Source organism: Anopheles aquasalis, chromosome 2 (genome assembly GCF_943734665.1).
Source record: "Anopheles aquasalis chromosome 2, idAnoAquaMG_Q_19, whole genome shotgun sequence".
NCBI classification, from domain to species: Eukaryota; Metazoa; Arthropoda; class Insecta; order Diptera; family Culicidae; genus Anopheles; species Anopheles aquasalis.
This window is the reverse complement of record NC_064877.1, coordinates 10,427,183-10,434,673: the sequence shown is the minus strand read 5'-3', so window position 1 is coordinate 10,434,673 and position 7,491 is coordinate 10,427,183. Positions and strand designations below refer to the sequence as shown.

At 51.0% G+C, this 7,491-nt stretch overlaps 1 protein-coding gene across 3 annotated transcripts in view; it reads left to right on the top strand.

Moving 5' to 3' along the window:
- Positions 1-1,114: 1,114 nt before the first annotated feature.
- The window catches only part of LOC126569361 (uncharacterized), a 109,949-nt gene continuing 103,572 nt past the window's right edge, over positions 1,115-7,491 (top strand). The window contains exons 1-2 of one of the 3 annotated variants that reach the window (XM_050226392.1): positions 1,115-1,234; positions 2,491-2,864. The gene's annotated coding sequence lies outside the window, so the exon portion shown is untranslated. Of the gene's footprint in view, positions 1,235-1,370; positions 1,400-2,440; positions 2,865-7,491 lie in introns of those variants that run through there. The other 2 variants (XM_050226389.1, XM_050226390.1) reach the window with 2 other exon arrangements.

Below are 7,491 nucleotides of genomic sequence, written 5' to 3'. Positions count from 1 at the left end.
GCTTTCGCATCTTCCGACATCTTTCGATTTACTGTCAATCATTGCCCCGCGGGTTCGGTTGGGTTCAAATGATTTGCCGCAAAGTGGCGGATGGGTTCGCGGCGTTACGAATCGAAACCCAATTCCGAAACTGTCGCCGTAGCCGCGGGAGTCATCCCCCAGAGAGAGAGGGGTCGATGATGGTGTCCGCAAGGGAAGGTTTTGAACGAAACACTCCCAGCGCTGATGCTCACCTGGTAGGCCTATCAATTAGTCTCGTTTGCTTGCCACAATCGGAAAATGCATGAAAATCCAGAGATGGAGAGCGAGAGTGAACGGGGGAGTGAGATCGAGTGAAAGATTGGCCGCGGTGTGCATCAAGAAGCGGCACCTCTTATGTCGGCAGCATGCACCCACGTGCTCCGGCGTGTTCGGGTCGGCGCGAAAAGGCCCGAGCGAACTGCTCGAATCGAGCAGCACGAAGCACGAGACTCGCGAGAGCACGTGCGATCGGCTCTTTCACTATTTCCTACTTTTCTTTGCTTTGATGGTGGTTTGTTTATTAAAATAACAATTCTTTTTTGATATTAAGACAGTCCAATTACTTAATGTTTCTTTGGAAAAGCTAAGGTCTAAGCCTTCTTAATGGATTAATTGACGCGGTAAGATCAGAGTTCAGAAACATTAAAAGATGCTCACGATTTATCAAACTATCAAATTTTTAACTACTATACAACTATTAAAATAATCTAATCAGTCTGCGAAGGTTTAAAAAAAACAGATATAGGTTAACAAAAGCCAAAATGTCTCCACACCTGGAACAACAATTTCTCTATTCCCCTCACCCACTTAATGCTCCGTACCGAATCCATGGTGTAGGTTATGGTTTCTCGTGCGGGCCCAAGTTGATTTGGAAAACGCCGGTTTTCCACGAGAGCTCACCTGACTGGGTGCTCATTTCTCTTTCACGCTTCGAAGCGCCACCGAGCGCCGCCACCGAACGGCATCAGGAAAGTCCCCCCAAAAAAAAAAACACCGCCCAAGCACGAATGCGATCCAAACACCAATCCACGGCACGGTACCACGCGCCAGAGTTCGCTGGCAGGCAGCAGCCAGTTCGTGTTCGGCCTTCGGTGGGCACAGAAGCAGACAGCTCGAAGTCGTCGTCGTTCCAAGTCGCCAGCATAAGACGGCTCCGCTTTCGCACCGGACGTTTCCCCTAAAGGGTTGGCGACAACATCAGCATCAGCATTAGGTACGCGAGCAACAATCGCGAACAACGGCAGCGTGTTAGCGCATGAAGCGTGTTTTTTTTCTGGTGTGCTTGGCATCGTCTAGTTGTGTTTTCGGTTCCGGAATCTGGTGCTCTATGTTTCCCGGTTACAAGTGAAAAAAAGTGTCCTTTCTACGACCGAATGGGGTACGTGTCGGTGCCCAGGCTCCCCGTTTGCCGGTTGAGTAGAGTTTGCTGTTCCTCGTTGAAAACAGAGAGCAAAAAAAAAGCTTCCAGTCCAATCCGTGACGGCGACGCACGATGAGATCGCGAGTGGTGAACGCGAGAAACTTGTTTTCTTCGAGCTTTTTTACCGGTTTCCACCACTGAAGAACCAGCTGAAGAAGATCACCTTGTGGTGTGCTTGTGTGCCTGTGTTTGTATCCGTGTGTGTCTCTCTCTCTCTCTGGTGTCGGATCGGACGCGATGGCGATGGTCAAGAGCGTTGCGATCAATATTTATGCTAATTTGTGGATGTTTTGATGTTGTCCGTTCTAGCGTTGGCATGTTTTGAATTCTGACATCGTGGCCATCAGCATCCGCATGCTACCGGATGCCGCATTTTTGAGCCGGCACCAAATAGGGGTTTGGTTGGTCAGTTCCAACTCTCGCAACTTTGGCCACCGGATGGATGTGTGCTTATGCTCTCCTGTGAAGCAGGAGCAGTGAACGCGCGTTGCTGCGGACCTTTCGGACCGGAAACCGGATTCAATCGTGAAAAGTTCCGCACGAGTCCTGCTGCTGGTTTGATCTTCCACTGGCATGCTCTCTCTCTCTCTCTCTTTCTCTGTCTCCCTGTCTGTTAGTTGCCGGTTTCGATGGTGGACAAAACCGGTTTTTCGATCGATTTTACTGCAATTGACTGAGCGAGTGGCCAACCGTTGGTGCGCTGGACTGGTGCTCCTCACGATCGAAACCCACGGTACGCTAAACAGCAGACATGGAATGCTCGGTGCTCCAGAAGATCCATCCCTGTCCTGGCCCGTCCCGCCCTGTCCCGGATGCGCGAAGGTCTTTGGCGCGAAGGCCTCCCCTTTCTCGTCCGGCTGCATTGCAGCTCCGGCGATTCCGTTTTCCCTTTTTTCTCCTACTTCTGCTTCGGCTGCTTCGAATGCTGAGTCGCTTAATGTCGATGTTTTATCCACAATTTTGTTCCTCCTTCTTTCTCTCTCTCTCCTGTTGCTGCAGTGTTTTGCGTTCGCTTTCGTGAAGTGATAATTGTGCTTCGTGGTTCTTAGTGCGGCGGTTCCGGCGCTCAAAAAAGCATCTTTCGCGGCGAAAGGGTGCACCTCAAGTCAGTGAGTGCATGTGTGTGTGTCGCGGTTTCGCGGTTTCATTGCGTGGTGCAACGAATCAAAACCGTCAAACGGGCGCTAGAGTGTTGAATGGAAAGCAATTAAAGTGCAGCGCCAGAAAGAGGAAAGGCGGAAGTGACGTGTAGGGAGAGGCGTGACAACCGTCGATTCGACAGCGCGCCCCCAAGTGTTGACGTCGTGGTGTCCAATCAGACCAAAGGCGTCCCGTCCCTGGTACCTGGTAGCAGCGCTAGACGCTTGACCCTCAGACCAGTCCAGCGAGCGAGCAGTCAGAAGAGAATCGCGCAACACAAAAGGTAGGTTGTGGCCAGGTCCCGTCAGGATCCTTCTCCAAGCGCCTGTTCTGTTCTCTGTTCTCTCGGTGGCGCCACGGTGGTCGTTGCGCAATTATCGCATTACATTTTTAATTAACTACCTCACGATAATGGACGATAATGGGCCCCTCGAAGCACCGCTTTCGCTCGCTCTGTATTACGTTCCACACCTCCAGTTTGACAGTCTGGGGCGGGCGCGATGATGTGGTCGCAGTTTAAGCTGACCACAAGACAACTCACGTCTATGTTGAAGTGTCCCAGCTCCGGTGGCAGTCACGAGACTACAAAGTCCGCGGAACTGGTTTCCCCTGTGGTTCAGGACACTGGCAGCTGACAGCTATGTGACAATCATTGAACTCCGGTCGACCTAAGGCTGGCATCCTCCGACCAGGCAGCCTGCCGGCGGATCCTTTTGCTCCTCGATGGAGCTACCTTGCACACACACTCCTTACGTCACCCACAGCCAGCAAGCACATTCCGACATCATGGAAGTCAAAGTAAAAATGATAAACAAACCATGCGATGGTCAGGATGGCTGCTGTTTGGCGCTTCGGACACGAAGGAGGTGATGTACTTGGCGCTTGGGCGAGTGGAAGTGAAGCAACAAGTGGCCGTGCTCGATGTCGGACACGCTTTCGCAACGACGGAAAGGACCATTCGAGGCCAGAGGGACGCGGTTCATGTGGTTGTATATGTGTATGTGTGTTGGGGAGGAATGGGCTCTCGGGGTTTTTTTTTTGGGGCTGGGCGAGCGAAGGACCCACGACTCATGGGGTTTTGCGTTGACGCCCCACTCTCTCCTTCGGTCGCTCGTCGACCCGGACTGAGATGGAATGGATACCGAGAAGTGGACTTGCCAGAGTTACGTTTCTGTTTCGTGTGCATGTGTGTTTGTGGTTTTGTGGAAAAGTTGCCTTGCTGGCGCTGGAGCTGAAAGTCCTGTTTGTCCAGTTCGACGACGATTTATCGGCAACAGGAGGTAATGTTGGTCTATGTTTTGTGATGGAATATATTGAATTATGTATTCCTTGATCCATATTGCAATGCTTGTTTTATGGCCGGCCGCTTACCATCGTTTAAAATTTGAAACTCATGTTTGCACAATTTTATTGCAAGGACTACACTGCCCTAATTGTTAACGCAAAGCATTAACCAAACGAATGCTTAACTGGCTCGTAAAAAGCAATGTAAAGCAGCCATTGCCATTTGTCTAATGATCGCTGCATCTGATTGAAGGTTCCCGTTTACTTTTGTGGTAAAACAGAAACTCCCAAAACGGAGAAGTTTCCCGCAGGCGCAGTAGCAGCACTTCAATCTGTGGCTTAGCTTTTGCATAAACTATGATAATGATATGTGTGGCCGGGCGGTTAGCTGTTGGTGGTGTGGCGCTGTATGGCTAACTTATGCCTCCTTCTACCCAGCTTTACGTTCATGGTTTGACCACTTTTTGACCACGGAAGCGTGGTTGGGTTTGCCTTTGTGTTTCTTTCATTTACAATTCGCTAACCCATCGCCTCTCGGACTGACCCATCCAGAAGGAGGATGGGAGGGTCAGTCTGAGGCCCCATCGTTTCTGGTTCTGTGATTCTGTCGTCCATTCGCTCCTTCGCATCGCGGCGGATATGTTGTGTGATCTCGTCTCGGCTATGCTTCATGCTTCTTTCGCCATTCGCTACACCACGTGCTCTCGACCTCTCGGGGAAGGGCAGCACGAGCGAGCGAGCGAATGAACGAACGAGCACGGATTCTCTAGGGGAGGCTCGGGCTCAAATTATGCTTCAACATGAAACACTCCACCACCTCCCCATCCGGCACAAGGTGCACTGGTAGGAACGGGAGCGAAAGACAGAGAGAAAAAGAGAGAGACACCCATGGCCAATGGTCAGCCAGGCGATAGCCGGGCCCCGGGAGCATTGAACCTGTTCGAGCGCTCTCGGCGAGGTGCGTTGCCGCACACACATGCATAATGCCACCGGTCCAACCCGGTCGGTCGGTCGGTCCGTTGGTCCGGGACCACGCTAGTGTGTGTATGACGGAGGGTCGATCCGTGACTTTGGCCAGTCAGCGGAAGTCTGGCTCCCCTTACTCGCCGGACTGTTGGTTTCTCGCTTGGTGTGTCGCTGTTTGGGTTCCATGCCGCGATGCCAAGCAAGACAAACTTCCAAAGTGGCCAGAGAGCAAAATCTCTCTGCCATCCGCTATGGGCCGGTGAGCGAATGGAGGTCTCCGATCCGATCTAGGAGGATAATTGCTTTGGGGGATAAAGGTGCATCCGGAGCGAGTTCTTCTGCTGCTGCTGCAGCAAGGTCGCTGGCATCGGTATCGTCGGTGTAATCGGTGTTCTAGCGAGCGTTGCACTTTGCGGTCCTCCTCCCAACCGGTTGGCTGGACACAACTGGAAACGATGAACTCTTAATTAACACAGATGATTAACTGGCGTTGAGAAGGCTCAGGTTCGGGCTCGGGGCTCCGTAGCTCTGTGATTCACCATCCGGTTCGTTCGTTCTAAGGTGCGAGAGCCCCTTCGAATGTCCACGATTGTCCAAATCCATTAGAAATGTCAAAGTCAGCCACAAACAAACACGGTCGCATATTTGCTTATCGCGCAAACGATCGCAACGCAACACGGAGCTTCTGGTGTTTGCTTCGGCTCTTTACAAATCGACCAATCGATTTCAATCTTGATTGCATTTCATTGAATTGCTTCGAACATTGGTTATGCTGCACCATAAATGGTCACCGCGCTACGTGTGACGGATTAGATGATTGATTGTGAGGGCAGTGTGTTTGAGGTGTGCGATCAAAGCATAAATGCGATAAATGTACGGTCGGATTAGTCCATTTCTAATGACCTTTAAAGTGTTTTCAATAGCTCAATAGGTGTGTGTCTCTTTGGTACCATATATGTTAATGGGGTGTAGCTTTACAACTATCGCGATTGTGTAGAGAAGTTCGAGAGAAGGAAAAGGGGATACAACATCAAACGCGATATCGTTCGAGAACGGCGGAAATGATTATTCATCCCAAATGGGTGAGTGATAGACGGAGGATTAGGTTTCGCAGGAGGAGCAGAAGCAGCAAAAGCACTAGCACGTTGCCAACATAACTTTGCTGTTTTATCGCACCAAGTTCCATCCAAAGGAAGTGAAACAGAGGTACGGAAGAAACTATGGGCGCCACATCAAAAGCAAGATCTCGAATCCATCCCAAGGTCATTGCCATGAGACGTGAAGATCATCCAGACTTCCTCTACGTGAGAACCGCCTGCAGGGTGTGCGGGCGTGAAAGAAGCAAAAGTAGTAGAAGAAGTAATTGTATCCGATTTGTTGTCATATTGAATATTGTATTTCGTTCCGGTTACGTCCGGCCGAGTTACGTTCCCGTCCCCTCTAACCTCCGTTGCTGGCTGGCGAAGGTGAACTGTACGGTTCGGAAGTTTTCAATCAACTTTATGAACTTTAGCCATCAGGCAGTGCCGTGCCGTGTCTCCGGCTGTTCTCCTTAAACCGGATACTCTGTCGTGGCGATGTGGACGTGAGGGTCGCCGTGAGAAACCGTGGCAAGAATTGGCTCGCTGCCAACCGGACCAACACAACCGGCACACAACAGTACAAAGGGGCGACCGGGAAAGGCTTTAAATATTTAGCCACTTGCTTCCGGTTTTTCGTCCTGGGTTTCGGGAACAAAGATGGTGGGCGACGACGACGACGACGACGACGACGATGTCCGATCTGCAGTCCCGCCCCACAGGATCGGCCGACAGCCGGTACACTCCAATTAAGATATCTTAAGCGAGTGCAATAAATGTTCACCCGGAATCCCCGAGACCATTCGTCGTCATCGTGGTCTGGAACAATGGTGGTCGCACTGCGGGTGGCGGTGGATTTCGACGCCAAAGGATGCTAACGAACGTGCGCTCCTTGAGAGTCAAGTAGTAGTGAGTGCTGCTGCTGTTGTTGTTGTTGTTGTTGTTGTTGTTGTTGAATATTTCATTGTGTTCCGTCCGGGGAAATGGGTTTTGGTTCACCTTCGGCGTTCGCCTTCACGAACTATCGTGGATCTTCCCATCGACAGCAGCTCTGGGTTCCATGGTGGGTTGAGTGGATCGGAAGCTGGACGATAATCTACTTTCCTCTTCTTCTTTTACTTTTTTTGCTGACAATCCTGGACGGATTGTAAGGAGCTTGAGAAGTTTGGCTTTTACTTATCAAAAACCGAGTCTTTTGCAGTCCTGCAGCACTTGGCTACGGCGTCCAGGGGGATTCCAAATTGCATTCCTTGTCTCCTACGCTGGTGTGACGCTGATGATGTCGTCGCTTCGCTTTCTGTCATCATGGGCTTCGGGATCCGGGTGTGCCTCTCGGGGTCTTATCGCGATGCTACCGTGGATGCAACCCGTTTTATTTATTTTCTTTTTTTCTTTCCTTTGGACAACGGACACGAAAAGTCCGTTGGTGTCAGCGTTTTCCACCCCAATTCCGAAATCCCCTTGCACCAACGTTTGTAGTGCCGGTTGTTACTTTGTGTGAGAGCGAGCGAGCGAGCGAGGAAACTCTAAGCACCGCCGAGAGTGATGGGCGCAATCAAGATCATCCGGTGCCACCACTTT